The following is a 16,539-nucleotide window of genomic DNA, read 5'->3' as shown; positions in this document are numbered from 1 at the left end:
AATTTTAATACATAAGTTTCAGACAGAAATAACACCTGAACCTCAATAATACAGTAACTAATGAGAAACATTCACTCTTAACTTCCTGCAAAAGAAAACAATTACACATTAAAGAAAGGTCATCATCTTACAACTAAAAGGGGAGAGGATCGAGAAAGGAGGAGGCAAGCGAAAAGTAAGAATATCCTAACAAATACAATCCAAATATCCCTAACAATATATATATATATATATATATATATATATATATATATATATATATATATATATATATACATATATTATATATATATATATATATATATATATATATATATATATATATATATACTATATATATATATATCTATATATATATATATATGTAAGTTTATATATATATATATATATATATATATATATGTGATATGTGTGTGTGTGTGTGTATATACACACACATCATATATATTATATATATATATATATATATATATATATATATATATGTGTGTGTGTGTATATATATACATATATATATATATATATATATATATATATATATATATATATATATATATATATATATATATATATATATATATATATATATATATATATATATATATATATATATATATATATATATATATATATATATATAGTATATATATTATATATATATGTGTGTGTGTGTGTGTGTGTGTGTGTGTATGTATATATAAATGCATATTATATATATATATATATATATATATATATATATATATATGTACATATATATATATATATATATATACATATATATAGTACATATATATTGTGGTCATCAATTTGCTAGTTGTTGGACTTGGTCAGTTCTCGAGGAATTTCTTTGGATACCCTATAGGTCTTCAGTGGGCAGAGACTTGATCTGCAGTATAAGTGATTGTATAAAATCAGGGGGATTCAGCAGTCTATGGTTGATTTTAGCTCTAAACGTTGTGTAGCCGCAGTATTCTTATTAGAGAAATTGAGAAGGTCTGGATAGGAAAATCATGACTATTTTTCTAGGAATCGTTCATGATGTTCCTGATGCTGTAGTAAATATTTTGATAGGAATATAGACACTACATGTCTGATGAGGCGTTAATTTTTTTCTCAGGTTCGTAGGCATATGCCAAAATACCCGTCAGTTGTTAGCACTTTTTCAAACGTAACTTTTTATGGGATTTCTGAGAACCTATCACAAGGGGGAACGTTCAGCTTTTGTATCCAGTGGTTTTCATGGTGTGGAGGATTGAGTTTTCTGTTTTTTGCCAAATTCTTCGGTTAGAGAGAGAGAGAGAGAATTAACTATGGCGAGCAAGAGAAAGAGAGAGAAGGCGAACGAGAGAGAAAGCGGTAGTTGGTGGAGTGTTAGTTTGTGATAGAAACAACTGTGAGTATAATTGAGGTAGTTGTTTATTTTTTGTTTGTTTTTGTAGTTTGGTACGATAGCGAATGTTTCGATGAGTGCTTTTTGGTTATGGCTGCAGCGGAAGGTGAAGGTGCTTTAAGCTGCCTGGATTATTTGTTCGTTATTTGGATCATCTTTGTCTTGGTTTTGACAGACCGCAGTTCCGCCTTAACCTCCCTTTATATACATTACTTGTCCCTTTATCTTCCGGCAGTTAGAATCGATTGCTTGGATTGCGGACTATCGCGTGGAACTGGATTACGGCTTGGATTGTTCTTTAAGGATATAAGTACCATTGATGTTGACAACTCGGAACTAACCTTGATTGTGGAAGATTGTGACTTAGGAGATAAGTATTGGTATTGATGTTGGTAATAATAAGCCCGCATTCTGTGGTAAAGTAGACTATGGCAGTTGACGTTTTCCTGTTATTTTACTTACTGAACAAGAATTTAAAGTAATATTTATTTGGCCGACTGTAATTAAACTGTGATTTACCTTTGAAGATTGCATGACGGTACAAGGTGTGCGATGTACCGATGTACAGAGTTCAAAGGTAAATAACATATTAGTTACAGTCGACTGGCAAAATATTACCTTAAACTCTTGTAAAGTAAGTAAAATAACATAGGAAAACCTCAACTGCCATAGTCTACTTCGACTGAACAATCTTCGAAGTTTTGGTTCGGGGCCAAGAAACATAAACAAACCGCCATATTTGAATTCTGGTAAGGGATGTGGGATACAACCACCAGGGAGTTATATGCCTGGTAAAGGGAGGACGGGGTGGGGCACTGGAAGAAGAAGGCACAGGTACGAGTTGGTAACGTGTTACCTGACTGGGGGACCCCCTTAAAAAAAGATAATCATAGAAGTGTAACATATAGGTTATGATACTAACCTAACCTAGTAGAACGTGTTACCTGACTGGGGGCCCCGTACCCGCCTTAAAGGAAGGCATAGGCAATCTGAAACAAAAGCTCCCCTATAACATGGCGCATGCGCAGAAGGATTGGCACATGCGCAGTAGGATTCGGCGTCGTAATAGCAGTAGTAATAGTTGGATTTTGGCAATGTAACGGCTCCATTATCAGTTTATTTATCGCTTTATTTCGGCTTGTATTTCCTGTTTTAAATAACACAATAACATGGCAAAACCTTCCCCCAAGTGTTTTACCCCACCCATAACCCTACTTTTCCATCGGTCCCCCTTACCGTAGGATAGACTTGTAAGGTATAATTCTCCCATGTGTTTTACCCCACCCAAAACCCCACATTCCCATCGGTCCCCTTTACCATAGGATGGAGTTTAAAGGTAAATTACAGGTTTACAGGTTAATTACAGCCAGTCGAAAAAATATTACTTTAAATTCTTGTTCAGGAGGTAAAATTCTATAGAAAAACGTCACCTGCCACAGTCTAGTTTGCCACGGTATACAGGCCTAGATCTACCTTGATGTTGACGACTGAACTAACCTTGATTTTTTAAGGTTGTGGCTAAGAAGATGAGTATTGGTATTGAAGATGACTTAATTAAATTTGGATCAAGAGATTGACTGTGGAGCATACAGATAGACGTGGAAGTACCGTTGGTCACAGTACTGGAGGCACTATTCACCTATAAGGCCAACTGAATACATATCGTATAATCTTAGTTGAGTCACTTATGTTAGGATGTGGGTTCATTTTTGTTATTGGGTATGCTTGATTATTATAAGTATGTATTTTGGTTTTGTAAGTGTTTTGAGTTAGGAAACATAGTGTTAAGGTATTTGAGTGGTCTAAATATCCTTTTATCCAAGAGTCTGGTAACAGATAACATAAGTAGAAAGTTGTGTAGTGAGGAGACTATTGTCTGTAAGAGGGATCAAGGGTGTGGGGGTTGATTTAGTGCATCCCACCACATTAGAAATTGATAGAGAGACTGATATTGCTTACGGTGGCCCTGTTGCCAAAGTTAATAGTGATGGGAAATTTGTGGAGCAGATGCCTAGGTTCAGTTGTTTTAATTGTAATAGGATAGGGAATATTAACAGGTTTTGCCAAGTTAAATATTGCAGCAGTTGTAAATGTTCTGATCATCCTTGGTGGTCTTGTCCGTCACTTAAACGGAATAGTGTTCAACTTGCATGTCAGAGTTTTGATAACTCGGGTAAGATAGCTCATTAAGGGGATTATTCAAGGGGAGGCTAGTCAGTCAAAGATGTAAGTGTAAATTGTTCGTGTCATATAGCACTTTTGGAGGATGAAATTGAGCCGAAACATATGATGAACGGGACAGTGTCTAAGTTCACTTGTTTTAGCATTCATCGATACAGGGATGTCAGTTTCTTGGATTTTGATTTTTATCAGTTGTTTTCTCAATACCCATTGAAACCTACCAAGGAAAAGGTTTGCGATGTGCAAGCTCACAATTTTAATGTTTTGGTTAGGAAAACTACTTCTCGCTGGGTAACCGGTTAATTATGGACCAGCTTTGGTTATAAAAGCTTTGGGTAGTAGAATTTTATTGGGTCACCCTGCGTGCTGGCGTAGTAAAATCTCTGTGCATACTGGTGTTGGAGATACAACAGTTGGGGTTCCTAGGGTTTTTGTCCCGATTGTGTGTATTAACAAAATAGAGGGGAATACTTTTTTTGGGTAATATTGATGATAATAGGGGTGGTACTGATGTTATTGCAGGTAATGTTGAAGATAATGTTGATTCTGGGGTAAATAAGTTTCAAGATGGCATTATGCTTGATAGCCAGATGAATAGTATATATAAAGCTGTTTTGGAAGATGTTATTTTAGAGCCAGTTATAGCTGGTCTAGTGAAATTCAGTTGAAAGGTACTAAAATGTCTAGACAGGCGTTTATCATTGAAGGTAGCGAAAAGCTCAAAGAAGTTGTTAGTACTGTTTCTATAAATAATGTCTAATACAGGTGTTACTTGGTTAGAACTTTTACCTGTAATGTCAGTTGTTAGGAAGTATCAGAAGAATACATACATCTTTAGAGTTTGAAAAATGGGTTGATGACGACAATTCAGTTGCTATTGTAGGGGGTTAAAGTGAGTTTTCTGAAGCAGAGATGCAAATTAGAAGACAGGTTTTTAGGGACCATTTAGCCGATGCTGAATATCTAGAGCAATTGGGTGATGTTTTGGCTGATTTTGTAGATATAGTTGCATTGAAAAAGGATAAGTTGGGATTAACTAATGTGCTGGAGCACAAGGTTCGTCTCGAGGATAAGACAAAGCCCATTTATGCCCCTGGTAATTCTATAGGAAAGGGGCACACCAGTTTCTGTTACACAGCTTAAAATGCTAAAATAACACTTTATCTATGCTTCAGTATCATTAAATAAGTGAGGAACACCCTTACAACCACCAACAATCTTGGGGGACCACAGGTGGGAACCGGGGGTTTAGGGTGGGGGAGACGAAAACTAATAAAAAAAATTTAGCAATCAGTTTTTGCACATTCCTGATTTCAGTTTCGGCATTGCAGAAAGGCGCATTGCGCCTTATCCACATTTTGACACATTCTTGGCAAGCACGTTTGTTCTAGCAAGCAGGAATTTTTGCGCTGCGCGCACTCAACACAGGGCTTACAGGGCCTTGGCTGTTCCGTTTGTACAGTGACATCACATGTTTTTTTGAGTGTCACCATCGTCGGGTCAAGGTCGAACTACTTACAAACTATGCAAAAATCACCATACGTTATGACACAGCTTTAACATCGAAAAGGTCGTAAGTTTTCAGGTAAGTTTTTCACAGGAGCACTTGTAGAAGCTACTGCCATGATGACGAAGAACAAAATAACCGTGCGAGAAAATTTTCCATACTGGTTGTGTAAGAATGGATTATAGAGAAATACAGGGTTTACCCTGTACGTATTGCCTTCGTCACTTGTTTTAGTAATGATTTTTAGTCCTTGCATGCACACGCAGACACAGACGTCAGTCTGTAGTTGACTCAGTGAGAGACGGACCTCAAGCGACTTAGTTTTTTTAGCGCGTTTTCAGATTTTAAAGTGACTTTTTTGGGACTAATAAGCGTTTCCTCACTTAATGACTAGAATCAAAGAATTCTATACATTATTCTCTGTAACTCTAGGTAACTACTTTTTTAAAAAGCCCATACGCCCATTTCCTATAGAATTACCATGGACTGTTCCAGATAGGTACCCAGTAACACGCTTGCTGGATCTAATCATGGAATAGGTGGTAAATTATATTATTTGTCGATACACCTCATGCAAGGGTTTTGCAAGCTCCTCTTATTGAAGACAGACATGAATTCACTGAGTTTTTGATCAAGAATAAATATTATGAGTTTACACGAATGCCTTTTGGTTTGTCAGGTAATCCTATGACTTTTATGAGGTGAGTAATTACAGTCTGCATGAAGTGAAGCTCAACAGTTAGCCGTTTAGAAAGTTAAAGATGCTCTGGTAAATCCCCCCGTAGTGAAATTCGCAGTCTTTAGTCTGGCTTTTACATTAGTGACTGATGCCAGTCAGGATGGAATAGGTGCCTACTTTATGCAGAAATTTGATTGTTAATTGCATCCTGTAGCTTTCTTCAGCCACAAATTCAGGACAAGGGGCAGTAATGAGAGATTGATGTCAACCATTGATAAAGAGGCGTTTGCTGTGGTTTCTAATTCAGTTCATTTCATGATGTTGTTGAGGTTCTCACTGATCATAAGCCGTTGTTGGACCTTTTTGATAAGCCAGTTCTTTTTCTCCTGAGAGGGCTAGGTGGTTTTTGACAATTAAGAGATTTTAATGCCTAGCTCAAGTATATTGAAGGTAGTAGGATTTGTTTCCTGGGATCTCGGACAATTTTCTAGGTTTAATAATCATGGGATATTTTTGCACATCCCGGGAAACCCCAAGATAATATTAAGTACAAAATTAGGGACAAATTTGACTGCAGGATGGTTCTGGACTTGTTGTTCTGTTTATATTTATATATACTGTACATACAGTCAATTTCTGTCATTACCTGTATGATAATAATGATAGATGTCTAGATTGTCTGTTTCGATATTTACCTAAAATATTTTAAATTTTCAATGAAATGTATTGTCCCATCAACAGCATCTTCCAAGTTTCAGTGTTACCAGTTTATCGGAGTAGGCTAAATCTATATAGGACAAGGATATAAAACCGTGACAAAATAATCATGTATACAAATTTGCAGATTTTTCAAAAGGAACATATTCCTTCTTTATCATGGGCAAACGTAATAATACTATTTATTGTTTACCTACTGCTTTATTTTGTATATTTGGGACGGTAATCGAGCAAAGCAGCCCCATATTATATATATCATATATATATATATATATATATATATATATATATATATATATATATATATATATATATATATATATATATATATATATATATATATATATATATATATATATATATATATATATATATATATATATATATATATATATATATTATATACATATATATATAAAATATATATATATATATATACTATATAATATATATGATATATATATATATATATATATATATATATATATATATATATATATATATATATATATCTATCATATAGTATATATATAAATATATATATATAGGCTACATCTGTTATATATATATATATATATATATATATATATATATATAATCATATATATATGTATATATATGTATATATATATAAATATATATATGTGTGTGTGTGTATTTATATGTATATATATACATCTTTTAGAATCTGCCATTATACAATTTACTTCCCATTGTAATTTTAATATTAGTCGTGTCCTGTTTCATTTAGACTCTTGTATTTGTAACATGTTTAAGAATTACGTCAAAGATATAATCACAGACTTAAATACAAATTAGTTGCCTTATAGATATGGTTTTGGATATGTATGTTTAATATGTTTTTGTGAATAAGTTTTTCTTTACCAAATATCTGAATGTAGTCAGTTGCCGCCCTGTATAATCCTTTAATTGTCTTGTCCCTTTGTCTGAGCAGTTGGACTTAATCTTTTTGTTCTTAAATTGTACCCATGTTTATGCTTGTTTGGAAAGGTACTCATTCTCCAGGTGTGTTGGATTCTAGGTACTAATCTCGTTTTAATCCCTATCAGTCACTTATACGACCCTTCCGTGTACTCTCAGTTTCTCATGTATGTGAGTTTGTCTGCTAAGTAAAGGACATTGAGTTGAAAGATCTTGCAGAAACTCCGTTGTTTATCTTTCCTTCGTGGCTTATACCTTTATTTACATATGTATATATACGTATATATATGTATATGTATATGTGTGTATATTATGTATGTATATGTGTGTATATATTATGTATGTATATGTGTAGATATATGTAATATATATAATATATATATATATATATATATATATATATATATATATATTGTCACTTTGTTGTGATATTTTATTCTTAGCTATTTTATAATTCTGGTTTTTGTTATGTATATGAATTTTATTGTTATCCATTTAGTTTGTTTTCCTCCTCCCCGGTGGTTTGTCTTGTTTGGTAATTGCCACTAATGACCATTCTGTCTTTCCATATATTTGTGAGCGAGGGGTGCTGTCACCGTGGCTGTGTCGGAGATTGTTTGGACTGAAGGAGTCAGTTGATCTCTGAGCCTTATTATTACTCCTGGTGACTTGGATTTGCTACGTATCGCCTACTTGGATTTATGATTATTCTTGAAGAATTTACGCTTCATCCTGCCTCACCTTCGGCTCAGTAAATGTCGAGGGGCTCTCACTTAGCCAAGGTATAAGTGATTAATATTTTTGGAATGTTCAGGCGATCTTTGTGATGCCCTTGGCTCTGGTTTGATTTGGACGTCCCGGTTTTTTTGGAGGATCATCCTCGAGGACGTAGGATCGCTGATGTGTGAATCCTGTGGAATATCACTTTATCACTTCACTTTTGTCTCTGGACGCAGAGGCATATAAGTAATTGTAAAGATCACGGCTATAACTCCAGTGTTACGGAGGACAGGAATACCTATATATAATTAAGGAGATCACGGCCACAGCTCCAGTATTTAAGAGGAGGGAAACCACCGTTAGGGTTTAGTTTGTATTTGATAGGTTATTCTTGCTTTCCGTATGCCTTCTCCTGTCTGAACCCCCTTCTCTTTGTGGATGTATCTTTGTTTTTTCCTATCTTAATTGAGTAAGTGTGTTGTTTCATAAATAATTCAGGGTGATTGGTTTTCAATAATATATGTATTCCGAGGTTCAGGAGTAACTTCTGTCTAGATATTTTTGTATTAAATTTAAGTATTTTTGTGGTGGTTTTGTTTCGTTTTCCCCCATGAATTAATTTTGCACTTAATGAACAGACAGGAACGTAAAGTTAATTCTGGGGGCTTGGTTTTCTGTAAACAACATTTTTACACCTCCTCGTGTTTGGTTTGTTGGAGTTTGCTTATATTTAGTTAATTTGTTTAAACACAATGGCGACAGTTAATGTGTTAGATCTCCTGTCTGGAGAGGGGTGGCAAGCAAGGCTTGCGGAGCTTGACAGAAGTGAATTGGAGCAAGTAGCTCAACATTTGGAGTTGGAGTATGATGTATCCATTAGAAAAGGCTTATTGTTAATCCAGGTTTATGATTACGTCAGTATGGTTAAAAAGGGTGAGGTATTAACACCCAAGACTGAGGTGTCTGTAGAGGTATTGTCTAAACAAATTGAATTAAAAACTTTAGAATTTAACTTGGAGAGATTTAAGGCTGAGGAGAGAGAGAGAGAGAGAATGTTTGAGAGAGAGATGCGAAATGCAGTTCCCTCTTCCCCTCCTTCCTCCCCGAGTAGTTTGGTAACGCCTGCCATTAATTTGGGGCAGGCCCTTAAGTTTGTGCCGTGTTTCCAAGAGAATAATGTTGCGGAATTTTTTGTCATTTGAGAGGATTGCGGCCAAATTGCAGTGGCCCCAGGAATACTGGACCACTCTCATACAGAGTAAACTTGTAGGAAGGGCTCAAAAGGTTTATGTAACTTTGGATGAAACTTTGTCGTCAGATTACGAAAATGTTAAGGCTATCGTGTTGAAAGCATACGAGCTGGTTCCGGAAGCCTACAGGCAAAGGTTCAGAAATTTGCAGAAGGGTAGTGACCAAACCTTTGTAGAGTTCGCGAGGGGAAAAAGACAATTTGCCGAAGACTGGTTTAAATCGAAAGAGGTGGATGACATGGAAAAATTAAAAGAATTGTTATTTGTAGAAGAATTCAAGAGGTGTGTATCAGATAAGTTAAAAGTTCACCTTGAGGAACTGAAAATTGACACTTTACAGGAAGCCGCTATTGCTAGCGATGAATATTATTTGTCACACAAGAGTGAGTTAGGAGCATCAGGGACACGTGTAGAACCGAAATGGGATAGGACAGGTCGAAGTGGTTATAATAAGAGTAAGACGTTTATACGGCCTAATCATAATAATAAGAATCAAGGTAATTCTTCAGAAGCAATCCGCACTGGATATTAAAATAAATAATCACCTACATGGAAAGAGCATGTGAAAAGCAATATAAAAAGCATAGTCATTATATGAGAGATTGAACGGGGTGGAATTAAATGAGCTTGATAAGTTTTTACCTCGAATTTTTCCTAAGTCGGGAGAGGTGTTTCCTCTACGGTAATGTTTACTTTTAATGAGCCCTCTAACTTATTTTCTTACGCAAAACAACCAGAAAGGAGTGCTTTGCAGCAATAATAATAATTAGGAGCACCTACTGATTCGCGGGCCCACTCGACCGCCGACCGAAATCGGCGGAAGAACACAAAGCCAATATGGCGGCGATACCAAAACAACAACAAACTAAGTAAGGAGCGACTAAATATCGGCGACCATCGATTTGTGTGTGCTGTCAGTAAGGCCGTAGCGGAACGGCGCTTCGCGCCTTATCCGCAAATTTAAAGATTCTTGGCAAGCACGGCATGTACGGCAAGAGGTAATGTTGCGCTGCGCGCGCTACCCACAGGGTTTACAGTAAGGCTACTTACCGTGGCAGATAGATTTGGGTGTCGCATCGCTTACGCCGACGTCCTTTCGTCACTACAGAGCGATCACACCCAAAGGTGTTCCTGTTGTAGTCGATCCGAAAAATAGCTCCACAACACTCGCAGTTTTTTTGCCTGAAGAATTAAATTATGTCTCTGAGCATATTCAATCACAACTTCTTTACCACCACCACTAGACAAATAATGATAAAATTCACCGTAACCCACATTGCACTGCAAACAATCGGTAGGAAATCGAAGGTCTCTGTCAAAATTAATGCCAGAAGGGCCAGCCACTACCTCTGCCATAGCTACAGGAAGACAAAATGCCGGTTTTTGCTTCATTTTTCGAGTATTCAGTCAAACAAGGATACCAGTGGACACTGGACAGCTAACTTTATTACTCCGCTGAAATGCTAGTGAAACCAAAGACATTGTCTTTGAGTGAAACTTAGTTTTCGACTAAAGTCGTTCGTAATTGGTTATGAAACCCATGACGTCATAACGATGTCACACCTCTCAGCCAATAATGAGTAACTGGAACTGCTTTTGTTTCCGTAAGAAAGTAAGTTAGAGGGCTCATTAAAAGTAAACATTACCGTAGAGGAAACACCTCTCCAGACTTAGGAAAAATTCGAGGTAAAAACTTATCAAGCTCATTTAATTCCACCCCGTTCAATCTCTCATATAATGACTATACTTTTTATATTGCTTTTCACATGCTCTTTCCATGTAGGTGATTATTTATTTTAATATCCAGTGCGGATTGCTTCTGAAGAATTACCAGAATCAATTTAGGGCACAGGAACCTGTTAATAGTGATAAAAGTTTCTCTGCTTATAATGATAAGAGAGGTTATGGTTCCCATGATCCAGAGTGGAAAAGAAGGTAACGTGTTTTTATTGTAATAAGAAAGGGCATTTGAAAGAGTTCTTGCTTTGCTTTCAAAAAATCATTGCAGGCTAGAGGAAGACCGGTGATGGGAGTCGGTAGAAAAGAAAGAGATCCTGTCCCGACCAGACCAAGTGACCAATGACTATCAGACTGTTTTGAGAGGTATCTGTCTAGTGGGAAAGTGTCGTCGCTCAATTCACCCATTGAAAAGGAAGTAAGGATTTTGCGGGATACTGGGGCGGCCCAGTCCTTGATCTTACGGGATGCGTTACCTAAAGATTTTGGCTTTGATTATAAAGAGTTTGTTTTGCTGTCTGGTTTTCCTGATTCAGTCGAGTCTTACCCCATTGGAAATTTTCATTTGAAATGTCCTTCTTTTTCAGGAATTTTGAAATTGGCAGTAGTAAATAAGTTTCCTGTCAAAGAGGTTGATATTGTTTTGGGGAATGACGTGGCTTTTAAGAATAAGACTTGTCCAATTTTGATCAATCCAGAAGTAGCAGTAGTTACGCGTTCTAGTGCTAGAGTTGTTGACGTTGCAACTGATGTAGATTTGAGTAGTTTGGAAGTAGTAGTAGTAATATTGTAGGAGATATTAATATTTTGAGGGATCATCCGAATTGGACCGTGGAAGAGCTTGTTAAAGCCCAGAAAAATGAATTTCGCGACCTACCCATAGAGTCAGGCAAAGAGTCGGACTTGACTGTACCTAAATTTAGAATTATTAAGAATATTTTGTAAAGGGTGAGTAGGCCGATGGAGGCTGGTAACTCGGAACATGAAATATTAAGACAAATAATGGTCCCTTATATTTACAGAAATGCTTTGATGTCGTTGGCTCATGAAAGTGGTTTGGCTGGGCATTTTGGTGTTTATAAGACGACCAGCAAACTCTTCGCGACTATTTCTGGCCCAAGGGTTGAAAGCAGACGTTAAGAAGTTTGTTAATAGTTGCGATGTGTGCCAAAAAGTCGGTAAGCCGAATCAACCTGTTCCTAAAGCTCCTTTGTGCCCCATCCCTGTGGTTTCCGAGCCTTTCAAAGAGGTAATTATCGATGTTGTTGGTCCGTTACCGAGGACTCGTAGTGGGAATGAGTATATTTTCACTATAATGGATAAAATGTCTCGTTATCCTGAAGCTATTCCCCTCCGTACAATTAAGAGTGAAAAAATTGTAGAAGTACTAGCCAACTTTTTACTAGGTTTGGGATGCCCAAGGTCGTTCAGTCAGACTGTGGGACTAATTTTGTTAGTAAATATTTCAAAGGTAAGATGAATGAATTGGGCATAGACATGTGACTTCTTCCCCATATCATCCAGAAAGTCAGGGTGCCCTTGAGAAGATTCCATCAGACCCTGAAGTCAATGATAAAGAAATATTGTTTAACTCATGGATCCGACTGGGACAAGGAATTGCCTTATTTATTATTTGCTTTTCGGTCAGCTCCAAGTCAGTCCTAGGCTTGTCACCTTTTGATTTGGTCTTTGGACATTGTGTGCGTGGTCCTCTTGATGTGGTAAGGGAATCGTGGGAAGTGACATCCCCGACATCAGTTTGTTGGATTATGTGACAAACTTGGGTGACAAATTGTCGAAGGCTTGGAAATTTGCCCGAGAAAATTTATTGTGTAGTCAAAAAAGGATGAAATACTTTTTTGATAGAAAGGCTAAAGTGCGTAATTTCGCAGTAGGCGATAGGGTTTTGGTACTTTTGCCGTTGCCGGGCAATTCTTTGAAAGCTTCCTTCTCTGGACCATGGAAAATTTTGAAGAAAGTTAGTGAGGTAAATTATTTGGTTGAAACTCCGGAAAGAAGGAAGCCTTTCCAATTGTGTCATGTGAACATGTTAAAAGCATATAAGGGAAGAGAGAAAGTTATTCCAATAGCCACTATTACGGACGATGTTTCAAATAATAATAATCTTTATTCCTTTTCAGATGATAATTGTGATAATGAAATTTGCATGTCGAGTAATAAGAATTATTTGGAGAAATTTGATGGTTTGGTCTCTCATCTCAGTAGCGAGAAACGAAGGTCTTTAAGAAAATTGGTTATGGGTTACAAAGAATTGTTTTCAGAGGTACCGGGTCGTACGTCTATTTTGGAACATGACGTGGACGTTGGGAATGCCACACCAATAAAGCAGTCCCCTTATAGGTTAAACCCCTTTAAAACTAAGGTAGTAGCCAAAGAAGTTGACTATATGTTAAAGCATGGTTTAATAGAGCCCAGTAAAAGCCCATGGTCCTCTCCGGTAGTGTTAGTGAAAAAACCTGATGGTGATTTTCGTTTGTGTTTTGACTATAGGAAAGTCAATGAAGTCACGCAGACCGATTGTTATCCCTTGCCTCGTATTGAGGATTGTATTGATCGCATGGGAAAATCAAAGTTTATTAGTAAATTTGACTTGCTAAAAGGGTATTGGCAAGTTCCTTTATCAAAACGAGCCAGGGCATTGTCTGCTTTTGTGACTCCACAAGGGTTATTTCAACGCCGTGTAATGCCGTTCGGCATGAAGAACGCTGCGGCTACGTTTCAACGTTTAATGAACACACTGGTTTATGGTTTGGAAGGTTGCGTTGTGTATATTGATGATATCGTAATTTATAGCGATGACTGGGAAACGCATCTAAAGCGTATTAGGGCTTTATTTGAGGTCTTAAAAAAGGCCGGATTGGTAATTAATTTGAAAAAAGTGAATTTGCCAAAGCGAAGGTAAGCTATTTAGGTCATGAGGTTGGTGACGGTAAGGTGGCGCCTAAACAAGCCAATGTAGAAGCCATTGAGAACATTTCCATTCCAAAGTGTCGAAAGGATGTCAGAAAATTCCTGGGTCTAGTTGGTTATTATCGTAAATTTGTAAGGAATTTTTCTGACATCGCTGATCCTCTCACTAATTTGTTGAAGAAAACTGTTCCTTTTAATTGGACTCCTGAAACGCAAAGGGCATTTGAGTGTTTAAAAGGTGTGCTTCTTAGTTTCCCCGTTTTAAGGGCTCCGGATTTCGACCTGCCTTTTTCGCTTGCCACTGACGCAAGTGATGTCGGTGTCGGAGCGGTCTTACTACAGAACGACGAGCAAGGCGTTTCTCACCCGGTCGCGTTCTTTTCGAAGAAATTGAATTCCGCTCAACGAAAATATTCGACGGTCGAGAAGGAGACACTCGCACTCATTCTGGCTATTAATAATTTTTCCATCTATCTTTCTTCCACAGGAACTCCTATAAAGATTATGACTGACCATAACCCTTTGACCTTCATCAACAGATACAAAAATAAAAACCAACGTCTGATGCGTTGGAGCCTCATGTTGCAGGAATGGAATCTAGAATTCACTCATGTCCCGGGAAAAGACAACGTTGTGGCCGATGCTCTCTCTCGCAGCGTTGATGTAGGGAAGGATTCTTGCAGAGGGCTATGCGGATATTAAGGTAGTATCTGTATCGTTCTGGTTACGGTGTGTGTACTGTTGAGGTAGGTGCTTAGGTTTGTATTGTAAAAGTAGAGGAGAGTGTAACATATGTATTAATTCTATTTTCCTTTACAGGAGTTCTGTAAATGCCTAGGGTTATAAAATTAAGAATAGTCTAATTAAGGCCATAGGTGAAGATAGAAAGTATTAATCGGTGTTCATATTTTGTGGCAATGTTTATTTTAATGAAGGTTGAAGTACTTATAATGCATGATGGAATTGAGTGTTATAGGATACAAATGTGTAATATCGTAAAAATTGTTACTGAAAAGTGTGGTATACAATGATGTTGGTATACAATGATGTTGTTATTTGTTGGTCTTTGGCGCATGGTATAATACGGTGAGGTGATTAATTTGGTGATTAGGATATTAATCGGAGAATCTACATTGTTAGCGGACAGCTACTAATCCGGGCATTCTTGGTTTTCAGGCATAATTACGCTTCACGAAATTTTGTGTGTTGGGATTGCGCAGGGGAAAACTGTGTTGGTTTTCTCTGTGTTGTCCAGTGTTAGTATATGTATTCGGTAGGACACTTTTATAGTGAAATAGTGTGTTGTCACTGTGATATAGACAGGACTATTGTTCGCTGAACATTGTTGCAACGAGCGATTTGAAACAAAGTGAAACAACGTTGAGTGTGTGTAAATAAATTATGGCCTATGAACAGTTCTATGGAATCCGGATTAGAGCAGTGTAGCTCTTAATAATATACGTGTGTGAGAGTTTTGAAGCTCTTGGGTTAACAATGTGTTTGGCGATGGTTTTTGAGGTTTTCTGTGTTGTAGATTTTCCATTATATTAATGATATTTTGTTAATTTTGATGCCATTGTGAGCTGCATCCTTGTTCCTTTGCCACCCCTCCTGTTGGATATCAGGTTTTGTAAGTTTATTATTTTTACATTCATACCTTTGTTTTTTCTTTGCAGGGTTGTATAAAACCTTGTGTTTGGCTTGTGGGTCTTTTTAATGTCTATTTAGTTTTTTTTCTTTTTAAGTATACTATGTTATTTACTGTAAAAAAAAATATATGTATTTTTTTTTCTTTTGGGAGAGGAGGTGTCACTTTGTTGTGATATTTTATTCTTAGCTATTTTATAATTCTGGTTTTTGTTATGTATATGAATTTTATTGTTATCCATTTAGTTTGTTTTCCTCCTCCCCGGTGGTTTGTCTTGTTTGGTAATTGCCACTAATGACCATTCTGTCTTTCCATATATTTGTGAGCGAGGGTGCTGTCACCGTGGCTGTGTCGGAGATTGTTGGACTGAAGGAGTTAGTTGATCTCTGAGCCTTATTACTCCTGGTGACTTGGATTTGCTACGTATCGCCTACTTGGATTTATGATTATTCTTGAAGAATTTACGCTTCATCCTGCCTCACCTTCGGCTCAGTAAATGTCGAGGGGCTCTCACTTAGCCAAGGTATAAGTGATTAATATTTTTGGAATGTTCAGGCGATCTTTGTGATGCCCTTGGCTCTGGTTTGATTTGGACGTCCCCGGTTTTTTTTGGAGGATCATCCTCGAGGACGTAGGATCGCTGATGTGTGAATCCTGTGGAATATCACTTTATCACTTCACTTTTGTCTCTGGACGCAGAGGCATATAAGTAATTGTAAAGATCACGGCTATAACTCCAGTGTTACGGAGGACAGGAATACCTATATATAATTAAGGAGATCACGGCCACAGCTCCAGTATTTAAGAGGAGGGAAACCACCGTTAGGGTTTAGT

The sequence above is a fragment of the Macrobrachium nipponense genome, chromosome 4, assembly GCF_015104395.2.
Source record: "Macrobrachium nipponense isolate FS-2020 chromosome 4, ASM1510439v2, whole genome shotgun sequence".
NCBI classification, from domain to species: Eukaryota; Metazoa; Arthropoda; class Malacostraca; order Decapoda; family Palaemonidae; genus Macrobrachium; species Macrobrachium nipponense.
This window is presented reverse-complemented; position numbering follows the sequence as displayed.